Here is a 23,060-nt window from a genome sequence, read left to right on the forward strand (position 1 = left end):
TCGAAGATATTATAGCCTTATCATCTGCATAGTCCACAACCAGTGTGAATGGCGTGGAGGGTTGATCAGAAAGAATAAATTAAAATTTTTAATTGGTTTATGGTTTTAAATATTTACAACAAAATTTAATGAGTAATAGTATAACAAAGAATAAAGAATAATTATTCTTTAGTGATGTTAAACAATATAGTACCTACATGTTATCTCTTTTTGTGTTTTTCTTTGTGAAAAATAATTTGCATATAGAAAAATCTAGTTTCTATTAATTAAGATTGGGTTACTGCACAAAATTAAAATATAGATATGTACTATCTGCCAAAAATGTTATAATCATATTACATTTTATATTTTTCCATAGAAATATATTCTTTTCTCGATTATATTTATTTTTTTAAAGCCTTAAAACAAGTCTTAAATATAGTGTTGTTTCAATATATTATTTATTAAATACAATTTTTCATTAAATATAATGTGGTGAATTTTATTTTATTTAGTGTTTTGTATTATATTTAATTACATTGAGATTATTTGAATCAGAAGAACTTTTAAATAATTTATTTTAAGGGTAGAATAAAGTTTGTTGTGAGATATTTTTGATTTAATAATGTATAATATTAAAAGAAGTGAAGACTATTATATAGTGTAAAAATAAAACTATATATCTCACTAGATTTAGTGGATAGTGAATAGTTCTGATGGTTAACAGCATTAATTATAGAGCACTCTATAAACATACTCGGCTTACATTAACTGAAATGTACAAGGTACACACACGCACGCACGCACGCACGCACGCACGCGCGCGCGCACACACACACACACACACACATACATAGAATAAAATACAAAATAAATATTGAATTACTGGTATCTTTAAATAATCAAGACACAATAGTTATTTAATATTATTTTTAGAACATTATCAAATTTTGATCATAACTTTTGATCATATTTTTACATAACGATACGGAGCGTTTAAGAGAATTTATGTCCTAACAAATATTGCTAATAATACAACGTAAAGTAATAAAGAATAATGAACAGTAAATACCTAACAAACTTTTTGAGATAGCAATATTTAACGGGTTAAATATCAGTAGATAACATAAAATTAAGTATTGTTGATAATTTGTTATTTTGAGTATATAGGACGTGATAGTTATTTCTTAGTTTGATTAATGATTAGTAAAATAGTTATTATAAATTTGTTTTTTCCATTATAAATGCTACTCTTCATGTTTCAAATTTCGATCAAAATAGTAAAATCATTAAATTATTACAATATTAAATTTTATTCTAAGTGTTATAATATTTATCGAATAAAAAGATTTTTTAAGATTTAAAAATATCTTAACATAAAAATATACGTACATTTATGAGTAACGGTTAAGTAATTCGCAAAATTCAATTTAAAACGGCGATTTTTGAGGGTTTTAAGGATAATAATATTAATATACTAAATTTAAAAGAGATTGTTATTTTTAATCGCATAGAAATCGTAAGTTTATTTTTCTTTGCTCTATATAATACAATATTATAATTTTTTAAATAGGTATTTTATTTTGATATATTTTAATATGAAGTAGATAAATTACAACTTTTAAAAATACTATCATATTATTTGCCTCGTTATAATTAAACTGAAAAACGTTTCAGGACTAAATATCACAATAATTAACCTTATATTAATAGATAGGTATATAGAATATAATAATATTCATAATAAAATGTGATAAAATATAATTTTAAATGCGTAAATATTATGACTTAAACTTATATATTTATATATATATTATTATTATAAAAATATAATTTATTTTATACATCTTAAGCGCATAAGCTGTTGTTGTGTGCTATATAGGTATGGTAGTCATGATTAATATAATAACATAAATTATAATGTTTTAATAATAATATTAAACTGTTTTTCTACGTGTATCTTCATGTAGAATTTAGTGACTACTCTATTTTGTTAAGGGTTATAACTTGAATTAAACTGTTAGTATAAAATACAAGGGAATTGCATATTTTACAATGTTGAAAACAATTCTATTGTTTTTGTTTCTCGTTGTTGAGTTTCTATCATTATTTTATTTTCTTAGCTCATAAATAACGAGTTTTAGAATAAAAATCGAAATTCAAACCAGGGAACCTATCTTTCTTTATGACAATCCATTTATTAATCCTGCATTCATTTAACCTTCAGCAGGTAGCGTGGGTAGGTACCTATACCATCACGTGGGATAACAATTTTCCTTGATTAAACATAATATGTTTTTCTATAATACTTTTTTATTTTAAATTTAAATTTTACTGTAGGTATATAAATAAAATACAACATTTATTAAGTAGTTTTAAATTTACAACCGTTATCATTTTATTCCTTTATAGACATATAAATAATAAATTATTTTTAATAGATTTTAAAATTATATTTTATCGTATGGTTTTGTTCATAAGAGAATGTTTGGTTGGTTGTTTAAAAACTTAAAATAATGTGTATAAGGTTTTGTAGCTTCGTTTCTTTAATTAATTTTAATTGGTAAGTTGAGTGAAAGGCTTGATTTGTGAGATAAAATCAGGCATTTTTGATTAGTTGGAAGATTTTGACATTGATTAGTGACGACTTAAAAATATCTTCAATCTTACTTACACGACCAAGAATTGTGGTACCAAAAGTGGAATGTAAAAATTAATGAAAATAAATCATTCTACAAAACTTTCATGAATACAATTACCTAAATAACATTATAATACCCATTCAAATCACACCAAAACATCATTGAGTACACATTGACCAAAAAATATCATTGGCTCACTATATTAAAAATGAACTGCAAAACAATTAAATTAAATTACTGCCTGCACTTTCTTAAGCAATTAGTTTTCCACTCTAAACCTAAGCTAACACTTTTTACGAAATTAAATCATTACAAACTCTTTCTTAAGATTATGAATGTTAACAGTTATCAATAAATATGTAACTTAGATGTTGAGTTAAGTATCAATAAACAATTTAATTTAAACAGTCCAAACCACAATATTGCGATTAATCAGAGCTGTACTAATTAATGTCAAAAATGTCGTAACTCAGAAAATCGTTAAAAATGATTCTCTAATGTGATACAGTTATCAGAATTGAGTAATTTCTTATAAAATGAAGTAAACTGTACATAATCATGTACCTATGTCATGTTATGTATATCTATTGTTTACAAAAATTAATTGTAGTTTTTTGTTAATCAAGAATGGAACAATTGACGCTGGTATGAAATTAATCATTAAAATTATATGAATAAATGTGTTTTTTTTTTTTTGATTTGTAGTAATATGATAGTTATACACTTAAACTGACACGATTAATTGAATAAGAGTTTCAATATGAACTATGAATATATTGGGTAATAGTGTAATACCTATAGATACCTATGTAAATTTGTATGCGTTATATTTTCGTGTTAAACATATTCAAAATATACCTAAATAAACTGGTCAAATAAGTAATACCTACCTACCAAAGGCTTAAAAAAATAATAGTCTGAAACTGTCCGTTAAAAAGATATTATATACATAATACATATATATATATATATATGTATATTATTATATACCTCTATTCTTTCTTTTTTTATTATTTCGAGGGTTCACGAGGCTGTGTGTTTTGTAGGTTAGATTTTTTTTTTGCTTTGTAATAATGATACTATTTTTTGAAAACTTTCTTCTGGTTTTCAAAAAATTATTATTATCATACATCACAATTTATTTATTTGTAAGATTTCTATTTTCTTATATTAATAACGCAAAAAAGACATTCTCTGAAATTGGAAATTAAACTGTATACAACATCTGGTGCTTAACGTTTGTGAAAATATCATGAAAGTTGTATGTTTATAAAGAATTGGTATAGTAAATAGACTATAGAGTATTACGTGACTTTATATTTACACTATACAATATAACTAGATATAAATCCAAAAATGTAATTCACGCATGATATAAGTACCGTAGGCATGTGAATAATTGAACTTTCCAATGGATTCACAAAACATTGAATTAAATAACAAACTAATATATTCTACTTCATAAAAAGGAAACAACACCTGACACAACTAGTACAGTCAACTGAAGTAAGATAAAAAAACATGTACATATATTTAAAACGCAGTCGTGTGTTGTTCGTAATTCGTTCGTTTTCGGAATTCCTAATGCAATACTTCACTATAATGTTAGACTTTATTAGGTTACACGAATAATTTTACATTGTTTATCGATCATTATAGTATGGATACAGTTTCAAATATTCAATCATGTAGCATTGAATAAGATTATGAATCATAGAATAATATATCACGATGAAATAACCGATCACTGCATAAACCATAATCTGACAATAGACTGACGCATGTCTAGAACCTAGACTTTTCAAACATGATGTTCAGGTACTGCCGTGGTGATTAAATCATGAGTATCAAAACGCAAAACTAATTTGTGTCGAGCCGGTATAAAAAAAAATATATATATATATATTATATATACATAAGAGTTAGATGGAATAAGAGTACAACCAATAAATTAATTGGCTGATAATGTTTTCGGTAAATGGTCGATCGGATACGAGGTAAATGTTATTATTGAAGTATTAGATTGAGTTAATACATTGGTATAAATCTATGAGTATCAGATATATTTTTACTCTGTGATCTTTATAAGTAGATATAAGTACAATTTATTCTAAACATCATAATCAAAAAAATTGAGTTTTAAATCATAGGAGAGAGTGGCCCACATTGGGATAAAAATTGAATTATTGTTCCTTATTAATGATAGAAGAGTGGAACAACATTTCTAACTGTACTAAACAAATAAGAAAGTATTATGCCTTTTTAAAGTGTATCAGATCATTATTTATAACTTGCTATTTAAATCACTTAAAAAAATTCGTTTTTTTTTTAAATGTAGAAGGAGTCCGATTGTTGTAATCAAATGGGAAATTTAAAGACGCTGTGAGATAAGTCATTTATAAATTATTTATTACGAATCAGGAGTACACTCTTGTTTATACATATAGATTACATATAGATTACATAAATATTTACATGTTGTTTTTAATACACGTATTAAAATAATTAAAAAATGTCTTGTACAATCCTCTTTTAATTGGTATCGTTAATCATTATTAGGTTTACTGAATAATTAATAATTTCAGAATTAAAAAAAAATTAAAAACCCTGCATATTCATAAAATAATACAATTAAAAAATCAAAATAATTTATCTTTGCTGTATTTTTGTTTTAGGTTAATCGATTGAAGTGGCTTAAAATGTTTATTAAAAGTTTTTTATAGTTGCACTTTGTTTGAAAATGTAAATTTAAGTAGATTTTAATAAGCATAGTTTTCGTATGATAACTTACATTGCTACAACTTTATGACTGATGCACGGTGAATTGAATAAACACATTTCAAAACTTTTTTCAATAGCCATCAGTCATGATTAAAAAGTTACTTGGACCATAAATTAAGGATAAAGCATGGACATGGATAAATTATGTTTTGAGTTATATTAAAACGTACATAATTAAATGCAGATCATGTGATATTGTATATTAATTAAATTAATTGTTGGACTAAGAGTTTAATAATTACTTGCAACTAATTTATTTATTATATGTTTATATTCATAACAATAGTATAATATTACGATAAAATTCATATAAATAATATTCCTTAAATCTGAAGACAAAAATCAGAAGAGTTTGGTGTGATCCTGTAAATTTTTTTTCAAGTGTAACCCGTATCCCTGACATTGAGTAATGAATATTACTGTTGGAATATTGTGTTATATTATTTTAATTCAGTGATAACTGATAATTCATTATCGTACTTATACGAAAATGATTCTGGTGCGAAGTATACGGGTTTTTCAACTTCTATTTTAGGGTGATCTTATAATATTTATATTATTATTATTATCGTTTACTTACTTTGGTAGGTTATTTTCATCGAAATATTGTACTAACGTAACTTATAAATTAAAGTTGGCATAGCATAGAATTGTGTAAATTTAAGTTTATCGTAAAAATGACCTTAAATTTGTCCAAATAAATTTAAAATATTACTATATGTAAAAAATAATAATATGACATTATGTAAAGTTTTAAGTTTTAACGATTAATATATATATGGAATGAAATAGAATTCCTAATTTTAATACAGAAAAATTATTATTTTTATTTAAATATTCAATTTCATAAAAAATGTATGTTCCAACACATAAAAAAATAAATAGCTGACTGTGTGTTAGACATATTTAAATCACTATATGAACGACATAGATAAATCTCGTGTTACCTACATTTTGACCGAATTAAATTTTGATTTTGACCGAAAACAACGTTTTATAAATATAAATAAAAAAAACTGAATAATTTCAAATGTTAAAAATATTACGTTATTATTTTTAGTCAACATTTTCTAAATTTTTAATCATATTCATAAATCAATCCTGTTTAATAGGAACCAGCATTTCAATTAAAATATTACATTTATATAATTGCTCATTCTAAAAAAAATGATTTAACTATAAATATTAAAAAATAATAATGGTCGTTGCTTGTATAAAATAACCTTTAAAATTTATGTAAAATTTAAATTTTTATCCGTATTTAATGATATAAGTATTATAATTCATAATCACAAAATACACAGATCAATGTTTTTTTTTTTAATTGAAATTGAAATTGAATGTGTCAGATAGCATGTCAGATAGCATGTCAGATAACATAAATTTACTTAAAAATGAAATGCGAAAGATTGTTTAAATTATTTTTAAACCACATAATGTTACCTATATAAGTGATACTGAAATATAACAAAATATTTTTATGTTTCTTTAAATCAGAATCCGTTAAAAAAAAATACGACATCAATAAAAAATGTTCATATTAAATAGCCATTTGCAATGGCACTGTTGTACCATTTATTGTACCTACTAAATTATATTCTTAAATTAAATAAAAAAACTGTGTAACTCAATATTCATTTTTTTTTTTTTTAAATAACTGCATAGACACTGTGTTGAACACTGCAGTCTACTCTTTTGTTCCTCAAAGTTCAACTCGGTATTTTAAATTAACAACCTTTTTTTGTATAAAAATTAAATATGTTTCGGGGTATCTAAATATTCTGAATATAATAATAATATATGACCATAACACAAAAATGACAAGTTTTGAGCTGTGGATATTATAATTTATATTGTTCAAGGAAGTGTGATGTAATGTAATTGCATGGTAATACTTAATGCACAGTTATTATAGTGAAGTTTGGGATGGGAATTAATTTGTATGTAAATATTTGTTAGATTTGTAGTATTACGGTTTTTCGTTTTCCCCTTGTTAATTGTGTAAACATATAACAATTCTAAAATTATTCTCCACTAAAAACCAAAAGTATGTATTTTGACGGCGTAAAAATTGTGTAACGTTGCCAATTTTATTGATATACGTATGTTCGACTGTTCAAGACATTATTTTATATGCTTCGAAACTGAAATCCTCAAGGGAATATACCGTTTCTTATTTCATTAGCTTTATTTTTCACACCTTTACAATTTGTTTGTGCAGCTTTTTGGATTAATCTAACCCCGGGCTTTATCATTCATAATCATATCATCAAAAGTTTTTACTGTGATCATTTATAAGTAATATGACTAATATAAAATTTGACAGTTTAACATTTTTGTGTATCGCTAAACAACTTAACACCTATTTAAGGTGATCAACAAAAATACATATTTAATACGATATTAGGTAATTTTAAATTGAAATTATCGTAAAAATTCTTGTGGTTTTTATTTACATTACTAGAAAACTTATGTAGGTACCCAATGAATGTTATCTTTTCTTGCACAATGACAATGTTTTGTTTTATATAACCGAAAACTAATAACATTATTCAACAAAAATCTTAGTTTCTTTAAAACAACAGACACTAGACCTCAATCGTCTACATATTTAATAAATATAATTTTTCTGCTACGACATATATTTTATCCTCTGCTATGGTACGATTATCTTTTTATAATTTTAAAAATAATAACTTTTTTTATACTTTTATCATATTATTATGTAAAAGTTGTTATAGAAAACATGTAATTTATAAAACGATATTATATATAATATATTTACCTGTGGCTTCATAGGCGCCAGGTTTTGTAAATGCCAATGGGGGCCGAATTTGCTACATATTAGCCTTAACTTTTGCTCTTCAAAATAATTTAAATATGTGGTTAAAGAGTAGAGACGCGGGAAGTGGACTACTTATATCTATATTTTTAATTGTATCCTCTTAAATTTTAAATCAGGGGAACACTCAAAATTTTTCATTAATAACGGTTCCCCTCAAATTTTTAGTCACTTAAATTCCTAGTTTAAACTAATTCAAATATGTAAAATATGATAAAATAAATACTACCTGTAGTATAACACAAAATAAATTAAAAATATTTACTTACTTTAATTTATTTAACATTTACAATGTTCTCGAATCTCGGATATATTATTCTGTAAACATGATTTGGGAAATTCAAATCTCAATATTTTCAATGGGGGCTGAGCCCTGACTCCATCTTTTCAATGGGGGCTGAGCCCTGACTCCATCTTTTCAATGGGGGCTGCGGCCCCCGAGCCCCCATGTAGTCGGCGCCTATGTGTGGCTTGATTACTCCATAAAATTATTATATCTGTTACCGTGTCATGAAAAAATATAGTTTGTTTTACAATAAATATCATTAGCAAGCTACAGACATTTTTTCGTTATAATTAAGGAGATATAAATAATAATTTGTAGGATGATTTTTTCTAATATTTATATTTTGTAATCAAATTAATTATTTAAATTTAAATGAGCCATTAGTTTGATGTTTGTTTTATTCTTGTAATTATTTTGCGTCATAAATTCATGATATTCTTTTTTGAGATTTTGAGCAATATTTTTAATATAATGCACTAAATTAACTACTTTATGTAAGAAATTCAAAGTAAATATTAACTAACACAGAAATTAAATATAACTTTGTAATAATTATTATTAACATATAAAAATTGTTTGTGAAAAATTTCTTTTTTGAATTATAATGTATGATCCATACATACACATTATTTTAATATTATACAAGTTTTGGATTTCGATTTTTGTGAATTTTGACAACACTTATAGTTATATGTCATGCGGCTACAATAAACAATAGTCAAAATCAAAAATATGCATACTATTAAAATAGTGTACATAAATTATGTATCAGAATTAAAAAGACATTTATCACAAAAGTTTTAAGTATACTAATGTTGAGAAAGTTATATTTAATTTCGGTATTAATAAATATCTATCTAGTATAATATTGTGAACTAATTAACTTATTATTGACTATTTGTCTGTTCAATATTATACTGTGATAAGTTTTGTCATTATATTCTTTTAGGACTATACTTTTTTTATCTATATATAGTTACAATATTTGAAATCATAAATCATTTTAATATAATAGACGATAAAAAAATGTAATATATTTATAGATATAAATAAGATATATATTTTTTATTTTTATTCTTAAAAATACATAATTTAAACCAAGTGTGAAGAAGATTATCAAAGGTTATTCCTATAATATTAATATTTATTACTTAGTAAATTAGCTATTTGTACATTATTTTAGGCCATACGTGGTCAAAAACAAACAAAATATATAAAAAGGTAGCACTGCAAACATTCACACATTTTCAGTCTTTAAATTTACGGGCTGTCGCTGTTATATCTACGAGCCAGTGTATTTGTAATGTGATTGAGTGCTTACTACAATCTTGACAGTCTATAAGTTACATGTGTCAAATTATTATGCTCACTGACTTCATAAAAATTGTAGGTACACAAGATACTTCATAACGTATTTACTTTGTACTAAGAAAAAAAACCAAATTTAATATTTCTAACTCAATAATATCAAAATTTTTCATAACCCCCTATAACCTCACAACCCCATTATTCTCAAAAACCTTACAATATTTGCTAATGCTTTTATACATAGTAGGTAGGTTGTAGGTATGTATGATTTACCAAGTATATTCTCCACTCTTTTTATATAATTATTTATATTATGGTTCTTGAAATTTTTAAATTTACTTAAAGACTATATTTTAAAATTTTCGTAAACAAATTCAATAATTTAAAAAAATTGTTTTGGAGTATATTTAAAAATTCCAAAATTAAATTCATTATTAGAGAAAAAAAATGGACGTGAACATAAAAGGTGATTTATCAATCACCATGTATATATTTAAGTGTCTTAGGTTAAATAAATCCAAGTAGTGTTAACAGCAAAGGTTAAGGTCGTATTTGTTGAGTCCCTATTCTTAACTATTTTTTTAAAATTTTATTATAATATGCTAGATATATGAGAATATCCCATGTGGATCAATTTTATAAGTTACTAAAGAGCATATAGGTACTAATAACATAATTTAAAGTTTATATTAGCACGAACATGTGCTTATGGAATAGAGGATGGTTGGCGAATGAGTGAAATTAATGTTAACAAGCTAAATTAATAGAATTAGTAGGAAATAAAAAATTAGGCTCCTACGATAAAAACCATAATAGAAATAATTATATTAATAATTTATCTGAAAATCTAAAAACAAATTTAAAAGCTTAGAAATGACTCGTATAACACTTAGGTATATTATTATAACCCCACTATCCACAAAGTTATTATTTTTTGAAAATTAACATACATATCTAACTTAACCTACCCTAAAAAAACCAGATGACTCATAAAGTTTTCAAACTGCTACAATAATTGTTGATAATCTCACTCTATCTTTAATCAACATGTTATTGATGATACTGAAACAGATACAACAATTAAACAGTTATAATATTATAGCATACATTTTTTATACGAAGAGCTGAAAGATTATTCGATGGAGTTTAATAATATTTATTTATTTTTCATTGAACATTTACATAGGTTAGATATATAATATATTCTTAAAAACATTGTGAAAATTAAATTTATCTAATGTTCAAATTAATTTACTAATTACTCCGAAAGTATTACATTGTAATTATTTAAAAAATATTTATTATTATTATTATAAACTCCTAACATAAACCATCAGTAATATACATTAATAATTAAAACTAATTGTGTGTTATAATATTTTATTTTATTTAGTTCTTCACGTTTGTATTAAAAAAAAAAACTATTTATATTCTACTTTTATAATATTATTAAAACTAATTAAATTACTTCTTAAACCATAACCAACGACCTATACGTACTTACCGTTAACACGCCGTGTATCTTTAGGGTGTAAAGTTATTTTATTTTAGACACTAAGATAGTTGACATCTGAAACATGGCCGTTTTCTCTCTTTCAAAAATGTTAAGTTCAAGAAATATGTAGTAGATTGTCGTCGATGACATAGGTACAGTATAGTCTGGCTGCTAAATATGGGTTAAATTGTATAATATTATAATTCAACTAAATTTAGTAAACTATATGTTTACTATAAATTTATGATTTATATTTGTCTTAAATCATCTTAGTACTAATTACATTATTATTTACTTGACTGACTTTCCTTCGTTCCAACCTATACTCTTCGTTACTAACTGTCTCTCCGTCTGCCTTTTGACTGATTTTTCCGTGGCTAAAACTAAACTACTTCCTTAACTATGACGTCAGTGTTAAATCACATTATTATCAGTTTATCATATATAATATAAATTAAATATACAATGTTTTTGCTCAACATAAGGATGTGGATTGAAATGTGTTTTAAATCAACGTTCGACATCGACATTTCAGATTTCTATTTTGAAGCAATATAAATTAAGTTTTAACCTTAAACAACAATTAGGTATAAAATATATACAATATTTCAACTATATTATTTAAGTTTTTACCAATATTCAATTAAATTTCGAATGAATGAATATAGAGTAGATACTAGATAATTACAAATATATGAATATATTATATGAAAAATAAAATATTATAATAGACCTAATAATTATTATTTTATATTTTGAGGTAGTTTTTCTTAATTTAAAATAAACGTAAGAATATTGTAAGTGCAATTTTGACTGATGATAAGTTTTTAATATTATAATACACTAATATATTACCTGCGTGAAAACGTTTTATTTTATTGAGAATTTGAGCCTCCAAATTTCGCTAATGTTAAGGCTGCTGTCAACATAAAATAACCTTAAATTATAACCATAAATAATGGTATATTTCAGTGCAAAATAAATTTATTTTAAAGGCACTGTGAACTTTACTTAGTTAGTCTTACTGTTTTGCCATTTATCGGTTTCCTCGGTTGCCATATTTGAACTATAACAAGAATACGTTTTAATACTTTATTTATGACTTTATTGGCTATTTAACCTCACATGCATTATAATATAATAATCGCCTCTAAATATATTCTCTGCAATTATATTAATATAAAAATGATACATGTTTAGCATTATGTTGTTGAAATCATTAATCACATACCTACCTATCACCTATCATAATATTAATAGGATCATACAATAAAGTATGCTTCTTAAATAGCTATTTTAATGCTTTTTAGGTAATAAAGTTATATTTTTATTTTATCTGTACCTTAATTTTTAGTGGATCTTAATATATTGATGATGTCAAAATGATTATTAAAACACTGTAGGCATATACTTATTTTGATATATTAGAAAGTAGAAAATAAAAAAAATGTTGCCAAAAGATTAATTTTTTATCTTATTTTACTTAATTAAATATTTGATATTTAATAATGATTGATTTATTTCCTATATGATATGTAATTTATTAAGTATATTTAAGAGAGTAAAATAAGAAGTAGCGAATGCAACAGTTAAAAACTTGTTGGTGAAACTGAAAAGTTTAGGGTTGGAGTTGGAGTGCATCAAGGTTAGCATTGAGTCCTTACTTGTTTTATTTAGTAATAGACGAAATTACAAAAAGTATACAAGTTGAAGTACCATGGTGCATGTTGTTTTCGGATGATTTAGTGTTGGTTGGGGAGAGTCTGGAGGAGGTGAACTATTGACTGAAAGAATGGAGGGAAGCACTTGAGAGTAAAGGGTTAAAAATTAGTAGATTTAAATCTGTGTATATTGAGTTTAATTTTCATCTTGGAGATAGAGTCCAAAGAGTAAACCAGAACAGACATTTAGTGAATATTATGGTGGGTGAAGTAGTAGACGAAGTTGATAGTTTCAAGTACTTAAGATCTACATTATAGTTTCTTAGAGTTAACAATTAATAAATACAATTTTTTTTTTTTTTTAATTTTCTCAAAATTTTTATCAAACGCGTTTTATGATAATCGCGAGTATACTACCTACCTTAACCAGCCAAACAACAAACAATATCAGATATCGATGATACTGTGTTAAAATTTGTTTTTAATATTAATTTTCACTTCAATATGTCCAAGGGTCACAATCCTCTTATTTCGGATCTGCTCACCCGTGACATTCTCCCAACCTACCGGTGGCCCTGTCAATAGATTAAAACACAATAAGTGTCATGACCTAAAGCTAACATAATAAATTCATAAGTTCCATTAATGCATTGATTTTTCAAACTTAGTTATAGATACCAGACACCAGTAAATAGCATAACTAATATAATATAATATCATGAATTGCACTTGTAGTTAAATTCACGAGCTATGTGTTAATATATGTTTGCTAAATTAAAAAATACTATTTATTCAGCGCCATGTCATATACAAATGCGTTGTAACATTTCTTTTTTGGGAGCTGTTCTCATAATTTACATAATTAATTATTATGCCATACCTATGTAATATTACAGATATATTATAATAATATAATAATGTAGGTATATTTAAAACATTTTTCATGGAGACCAGAATGTTTTTCCGAGGCCTGGTAATCCTTGTAGTGTTTTAGATGAGCCACCTAGTATTCTTGTATAATTAAACATACAAAAAAAAAAGTTTTTACATGGATTTTTTTTTTTTTACTTAATGCTTTATTTATGACATAGTTCATAATATTATATTCGTATAAAACTGTATCATAATAATTCTCATCAAAACGTATGAAAATATAAAATTTAATACAATATATTGCATTCTAACATTTCATAGAAACGATGTAGGTACCTACACTGAGTAAGAAAAAATATATATAAGGTAATACATAAGTATAATATAACGATTTTATCGTGAGTCAGTCCTTCAAAAGTGTATCCAACAAAATCGTATTTTAATCAATGATACAATTTTTATCGGCTATTTATTTCCAAGTCATTAATACTTTAATATTAAAAAAATACATTAGTATTTGGTTAGTGATGTAAATTATAAAGTATAATTAATTATTTATAAAATTAAAAATACGTTTTGAAATGTAACACAGAAATTATGTGAAATAATCGTAAAAACTTACCTAATTTAATATTCTTTGCATCATTTTAATTAATAGTTTGGAAACTTTTAAATGATTTTCATTGTTATCATGATTAATCTAAAAATAAATAAATTGTTACCTTATTTAACATGTTATTATGATATATATATATAAAACTTGAATTGTACTCAAATAAACTAATTTTAGTACCTAAATAGAATTAACTGAAATAATTTATACATTCAATGCATACCAATATTATTAATATAATATTATTAATATTATAATATTCGATCCTGTGTAGAGCAATGAATATATTGGTTTTACAATGATGTGTGATTTTTTGTTTTATGACTATCATCACGTTAAAGTGCTTCGATTTTGGATTTCAGTACCTTGTTCGATCAGAAAGTGAATCTAGTTGGTTTGGGGGTCGTAAGTAAAAAATTCTTAATATTTTTCTAAATAATCGGAATAAACCAACTAAAAATTAAGGGAAAAACGGGAAATTATACGTACAATCAGTTTTCTAAAGAAAGTTTTTGATGTAACCTTAAAATAAATGACCAAATGACCGTATATGTATATCCATGAACTTTTGACCGAATGTTTATACAAGTTTATTCCATCCACCACGCAATTTAAAAATGTATAGGCATATGCAATTTTCAATCATTATTAGTTTTTTTTAAATTAATATCGATAAAAATTTAATTGTTGGATAGAAAAGCTTGAAAATTTAATTCAAGACACCGAACATATATATTGTTACAATAGAAGTTAAAAAATAAAATTCATATATTCAAAAAAATTTTTTTTTATAAGCATTCAAAGTTTGAATTTTACCAAAATACGTAAAAATCACAAAAATTCACTAATCATCTATTATCTAATAGATATCGCGACATCCACGACTTATCATCTTTTTCTTTGTGTCTATGTACACGATAATTTGTTGAAATAGTGCTTCGATTTTCAATTTCAGTAAATTTTCTGGTTGGAAATTGGAAAGTTAATCTAGTTGGATTAAAATACCAAATAGTTTTTAAAACAACGGTAAAAACAAAAAATTAATGAGAAACAGACATTTTCACGCAAAATCAATTTTTGAAAAAATAGAATTTTGATGTTGTTATAACTCTTAAAAACATTACCGTAGACCTGACCGTAACCGTTAAAATGACATTATCTATACTTTTTATACATAATACTCGTACAATTTTCAAAATATTTTAAATATTTTGAAGTTAATTATAGATATTTGAAATTTTTGGGTTTTTTTTACAAATTACAGAAAATTTTTATTAGTTTGACAAAACAGCTAATACAAGGCTCTTAATATATTGTTACAATGACAGTTAAAAAATATAGTCACTATTTTTTTTAATAAGTATTTTAAGTTCAAATTTTGACAAAATACGTAAAAACTACGAAAATATACAACTTATTTTGATTTAGAAAATCATATAAACAAAAAATATCTAAAAATTTTACAAACACGGTGTTTTTTTATTGTTATTTTAGTTCAAATTCGGATGAAATTAAATTTAAATAACCAAGAATTTTAATTTTAGAATTACTATTCGTGGATACTTCAAATTTCTAGAGTGTACTTAATATATTCTAACTGTAATAGTTGATAGATGGCACTTCAGTATTTCTAATGTACTAAATGTTTCGAGTGTTAACCAATTTCGATGGTCCAAACTTTTTTAACTGTTTTCAAAAAAATTAATACTATACCACGGCCAAAATAGAATAATAAAAAATTTCTTAGTTTTAAAATAACTTGGTAACTAAATAATATTAATATGACGTATTCGTTTTTGTATTATTGTTTTTATTTAATCTGTTTTACACACTCAATTTAATTTAAATAGTTCATTATTTGATTTTATAGTACTTTTATATTGGGTATTGTTTCGCTGGTTCTGTAAACGTTTGTATTATGCTTAGAAAAAGAACTAATGAACTCAACTTTCTCGGCAGTCTGCTACTACAAAACGGCTGTGATTTTTACACAGAAATGAAACAGTCGATGAAAATAGATTATGAACATAGATTGACTACTCAACGAATAATCATTGAAAAAATTAAGCTAGGGAATCAAATATGAACGGTCCCGTCGACTAGCGAAACAAATTATACCATCAATAATGAATTGAACTCACAGGTCATATAATTTTTTTAATTCTACCTTTGCTTATGATTGTAACGTTGACTATTGTGTGCTAAATGTCATTGATATTGGTAAAAAAGATAAAATATGCAACAAATACCAAGCAATGAAATGGAATGCTGAATCTCATGTCATAGTTGTGGAAAAACAGTTATACCTAAAATTCCAGAATCAACTTCAGTTCGGTCATCTACGGGAAGTTTTGAGCATGCCAACTAGCCGGGTTTTAAACGACGAATTAAATAAAAATTTTGAATCATATAGAGTAGGTATTTTTAAGTTGATATTAAATAAAATGTTGTGTTTGTAAATATCCAAAATTGATGAAAGAGAATGAATTTAAGCTCCTAAATTTATACATTGTATGAGAACATCATGAGGAAGCTAAATTTAACATTTTAAGTTTCAATTTTGCATTTTTTTAAATGAAAACCAGACAAAATACATAATGTCAAAAATAAAGAAGATTCTTCATAATATAATGGTACTTATATTATGTTAATGTATTCACATTTCTTACCATCTTCTAACTATTACAACACAGGTACTAAAATAATTATCCATTGTATTTATAGGTAATGTTATTATTTATTGTCCATTGAGTATTGGTAATAAAAAAACAAATGATATTAAAAAATAAAAATGTGAATTTCTAACAATTTCTTGGCCTTAAACAGTATATGCCCTAAATAGTTAATAGATAATAAAAATTGAGTGTACAGCTATTAGATGCAGGAAAATAAAATCAAAATTTGAAAAAAACCATTCCAAAAACTTTCATAAACCGTTCTTAAAACCGACAAATTTGGAAAACCTTTTTTTGAAACCGATAAAAAAACCAAAATATTTGAAAACTTGATCTTTAAAACTAAACCAAAACCAGAAAATGTAGAAAACCATTCACAAAAACCGAAACCGTAACCATTGAAATTTGAAATTGTTTCGATCCCTGGACTGGCTGATGACGAATATAAAAGCCCAAAAATGTGTTTGAATATTATGAGGAGAGGTGGAGACGTTTTTACTAATTAGTATTAACGTACAAACAATTAATTAAAATATGAATTATTATTACTATAAAAGATATTTTAATACATTTTTAAATATTTAGTAGAATTGAATTCTGCTATGAAAAAAGCAATTATTCCTAGGCTTATAAAAAACTAAGTAAGTAGATTTAAAATGTTCCTCTTTGAAGTTTGAAATCAGTGTCTAATAATACGAATATTATAATAAACGTGTAACTATTAATTTTTTAATAATGTGTTTGTTTTGTTTTTGAGTTTCATTTGTTCATACATTTTAAAAACTAAAAATGTTTGTTGTTTTATACAAATACCTATAGATGAAATTAATGTAACAATTAAAAGAAACCTCACGTTTTCACAAAACATTTTATTTAGTTTTGAACAACTGTATCTAGAATCACGTCTTATCGAATGCAACAGTTTATTTTGTATTTTAAATACTAATATACAAGGTGACATTGTCCAACAATCATTATTTCGAAAATAACTAATTTTTATTTTTTTTAATTCAAATTTTACATTTGATATTATAACTATTTTTTGTCCTACATAGTGAAACCCCATAACCTTTGATTTTTTTTTTTTACCAGTATTTAAATAAATAATACAAACTTTAAAACACAATACTAGTATCTAAGTACTAACATTTTGATGAATGAATTTCGAACAAACTATTTTTAATATTTAATATTTACAGTTAAGTCATATAAACTGTATAGATAAAAAAGGTTTAAATATCTACAAAATTTAGTTTGGTATAAGATTTTAAATATGGAAAAATAATTTTTTATTATTAAATTTTTAGTTCTATTTATAGTTTAAGTATCTAGTTATTTTACTGCAATTAAAAGTTTGATGTTGAAAAAAGCACTCATTACCGCTTTTTTTAAATTATAATAGGGTATCTACATTGTACATAATTTTATAATTATTGAATACAATGATAAATTATTCGAAAGTAGATAGGAAATTAAAATTATATAAATATTAAATAAACATATAACATTTTTTGAATAATTGTAAACTATTGCATGATATTTTCACGTTATAGGCTAACTGTTGAGTTTGGACATTTTTCATGTATAAGTAGATATAATTTATTCCATGATGACAAAATAATGTTGACAGCCATGAATAATTGATAGATTAGGTTAAATATGTTACAATTTTATAAAATATACATGTGAACCATAAAAAAATGATACCTACCATGAAATCTATGTAAAGTATCGTTCATAAAATACGAATAGTGTCTTGTCTTAGCGTTGATAGAATGCCATAAATAAAAGTAAATATAAATAAATAAATGATCAAAAATACTTTTAGCACAGATATTTATGTGATATAGACGATTTAGTGATGTACTACTTAGAGTCTTTGAATAATATTGTAAATTGCTAACTAAATTAAAAAAAATATACAATCATAAAAATAAACTAACACGGACTATTATAAAATATAATATATACCTACATAGTTTTAAATGAAATACTAAAGTGGGATATTCTTCAATTATTTTCCCAACAATACTTAAAAATTATTAAAAATCACCAATTTTATGAGCTATTCTTAAAACTCTTAACCGTTCTAAGAAGGGATCTTTCAAACAACCCGTCAAAAACATAGGCACAAAACTGAAAACACTTATGATTGTATGTCAACCTCGGTGGCTTGGTATATGTGTATAACATACTTCAAATTCTATAAGTGGAGTGCTCATAGAATAAAATACAAGTTGTTTATCTATTTTATGAATTATACAATATTGTATAAATATTATATTTTGTAAGTTAGAATAATTTAATATTTAATAAGTACGCTATTATACAATATTACAATATTGTAACGCGTTGTTTTTGTTTATCATTGGTCTCAAATAGATTTAGAAATAACTCTTAGTAAGATTATCAATTAATTATTTAGATATTAAATAAAACTGTATATTTGATGTCGTATATAAAAAGGATACCTATATATTTGTATTTTTTCTAGAAATAATAAATTATACAAGGTATTATAAATAAAAATCTAAATATTAATTGAATATGTATGCATTAGTTTTATTTTTAATTCTTTATATTATAAATATATCATATCATTTTTAAAAAGAGTTTGCATTCATTTTAGATTCTGAACGAAGTGATGAATGTATTGATTTTACAATGATGTGTGTTTTTTTTTTTATGTTTGTTTTTGTGTCTGTGTACAGTATAACTAGTCGAAATAATGCTTCAATTTCAAACTTTAGGGGTGGTTTCCGATGTAAAAGTGAATATCCTTGGTGCATTAAAGAGGTCAAAAGTAAACATTTTCCAACAGTTTTCAAAAAAATCGGATTGAAAATACAACACTAAGTTTTCCATAAGTTTTCCTTCAAATAGCTATAGTTAAAACTCGAAGCTTAATCATAGGAAAAATTTTAAGTGCGTTTGAATTTTAAATTTTTTCGAAATAGCGTAACGATAACGATTTATCCTCAAACGAATTTAAATATTTGTTATTATTCAAAAAGTATGAGTCGTAGACACATGCAAATTTTACCAGTTATTTAGATTGGCATTTCCTTTACATGATTTAATTTTCAAAATATTTTGACTTTTTTTTAAAGTGTCGATAAAAATTTTTTGGCCCTATCAAAATACTTGAAAAAGTAATACAGAGTTTGTCATAAATTAGTCTTATAGTGATTAAAAAATTATAAGAATACATAGACACAATTTTCTTTTTTTAGCATTTGAAGTTCAAATATTGACAAAAATTCGTCAAAACCATGAATATATTTATTTTTTGTGTCGGTCATCTCGTTTTGGGGCAGTAAAATTGCTTCGATTTTTGACTTCAGTACCTTATTCGATCAGAAAGTGAATCTAGTTGGTACTTTAGTGCCAAATTCTTATATATATTTTTCTAAATAATCGGGATAAACAAACTAAAAATTAAGGGGGAAACAGGAAATTTTACGCACAATAAGTTTTCGAGAAAATTGATTTTTATTATTGATGTAACTTTAAAACAAATTACCATTGATACATGAAATTTTCACCGAATGTTTTTATAAGTATATCTATCCGCCATGAAATTTTCAAAAATGTTTGACTTATGTTGTACTATTCATAGGTATATGTAATTTTCGATCATTATTAGTTTTTTTTAAAATTAATATCGATAAAAATTTATTTTTTGGGTAGAAAATATTGAAGATTTAATACAAGGCTCTTAATATATTGTTATAATTGCAGTTGAAAAATAAAATAAATTTATAGTCACAATTTTTTTTATAAGCATTCAAATTTTGAATTTTGACATAATACGTAATACATAATCACAAAAATTCGCAAATTGTTTTAAGCTAGAAATTCATAAAAAAATTTTCTTTTTAAATCTAAGATTTGAAAAATTCGTCAAAACCATGAATATTTGCAAATTATTTTGTAGTTTAAAACTCATAATATTGTTTGTATTTATATCTAAGGTTATAAAATTTAACACCAAGTTTTCCATAAGTTTTGCTTCAAATAGCTATAAAGAAAATTTGAAGCGTCATTATAGGAAAAATGTTTTGAGCGTTTGAGTTTTAAATTTTTATGAAATTACGTAATGATAACGATTTATCCTCAAACCAGGTATTCGTATATCTATGATATAAGGTATTATTAATTATGATAACTACATGATAAATACACTAATTGATTAACCATGCCTTATGCAAAATGCGTCTTAATTGAAAAATAAAATATTTGTTTCAAAATAGAATATATGACAATATTTAAATATAATATATCCTAGACTGACAAATCATCTACATTCAGAATCGTTTTTCGTATACAATGATACCTATCATTGCATTCAAATTTAATCCCATCCATTACAGTAACCTACTGTACAGCAAAGCGACATCCACGACTTACCCGCTTTTTTATTAATTATCGATTATGACATCATGTCTGTATGAATTAACAAAAAAAAGCGGGTAAGTCGTGGATGTCGTTCTGCTTTACAGTAGGTTACTAGTGGATTACTGTAATGGATGGAATTAAATTTGAATCCAATGATATTATATTATTGTATACGAAAAACTATTCTGAGCGAAGACGGTTTATCCGTATTATTAATACGGTAGTCGGTAAGTTGAATTAATATTATTTGCATGTTGTCCTGAAATTATCAGAGATAATGCAAAAAAATATATTATATGTATACTTTTGTGATTTTTACGTATGTTTTTAAATTTCAAACTTTGAATATTTGTAAAATAAAAAACTGTGACTATGTATTTTTTTTATTTTTTAACTGCTATTGTAATGTTAGGACCCTTGTATTAAATTTACAAATCTTAGATATAACAGAAAATTTTTTTTGAATTTCTCTAGCATAAAATATTTTGCCAATTATCGTGATTTTAAAGTATTTTGTCAAAATTTGAACTTTAAATGCATATAAAAAAAAAATCATGCCTATGCATTTTTAATGTTTTTCAACTGCTATTGAAACAATATGTTAGGTGTCTTGTATTAAATTTTCAAGCTTTTCTACACATCAAATAATTTTTTATCGATATTAATTTTAAAAAAAACTAATAATGATGGAAAATTGTATAGTGGAAAGATTATACTTATATAAACATTCGGTGAAAATGTCATGTACCTACGGTCATTTGTTTTGAAATTACATCAAAAACCAAAATCTATTTTGTCGAAAACTGATTGTGCTTAAAATTTCCCATTTTTGCCTTAATTTTTAATTTTTTATCCCAATTGTTTAGAAAAATATTGAGAATTTTTTACTTTTGACCCCCTCAAAGTACCAACTAGATTCACTTTCTGAGGTCAAAGGTGTCACATTTAATTAATTTCATTATTTACAAAGGTTGTAGTAATATAGGAGTACATCAATTGTTAACGATTTTTTGATTAAAATGAAGGGAAAATAAAGGGTAATAATATTGACTATGATAATGTTATAGAATATTAGATTCTCATTTATTTCATTTCTTATAACATCATTACTCATTTGGCATATTAATATATTATATAAAATGTTTCATCTCTTAAGTCAAATTGTTCTTTCCGTGAAATGGATGATACTCATTTACGCAATGTAATATAATATCCAAGTACCGTATCTTGAATATTACGGTGGTTTTTATATACAATAAATATGATAATTTGTGTTTACTTCGTGTTTACTTCGTTATATAGGTGTTCAAACAATAATTTATCGATAGCATAACATAACGTAAAAATCTTTTTACAAAACTGGTAGATAATTTTCAGTGAACTGAACTTTTTATCACTTAAAATAATGCAATGAAACCCTGTCATTATGAATTACTAATGGACTTTAAATGTCCTGTTATATTTCATAGAGTTGTCAAGTATTATTGATGTATTGAAAGCAAATTTA

The 23,060-nt window shown here is 24.4% G+C and overlaps 1 protein-coding gene across 2 annotated transcripts in view; it reads left to right on the forward strand.

Annotated features, from left to right (window-relative positions):
• Positions 1-23,060, forward strand: part of LOC107169403 (uncharacterized) — a 332,658-nt gene that overhangs the window by 133,801 nt on the left and 175,797 nt on the right. The window lies entirely within an intron of this gene.

This window comes from Diuraphis noxia, unplaced genomic scaffold (assembly GCF_037042655.1).
Source record: "Diuraphis noxia isolate RWA-SAM2 unplaced genomic scaffold, SU_Dnox_SAM2 contig0001, whole genome shotgun sequence".
Taxonomy (NCBI): domain Eukaryota; kingdom Metazoa; phylum Arthropoda; class Insecta; order Hemiptera; family Aphididae; genus Diuraphis; species Diuraphis noxia.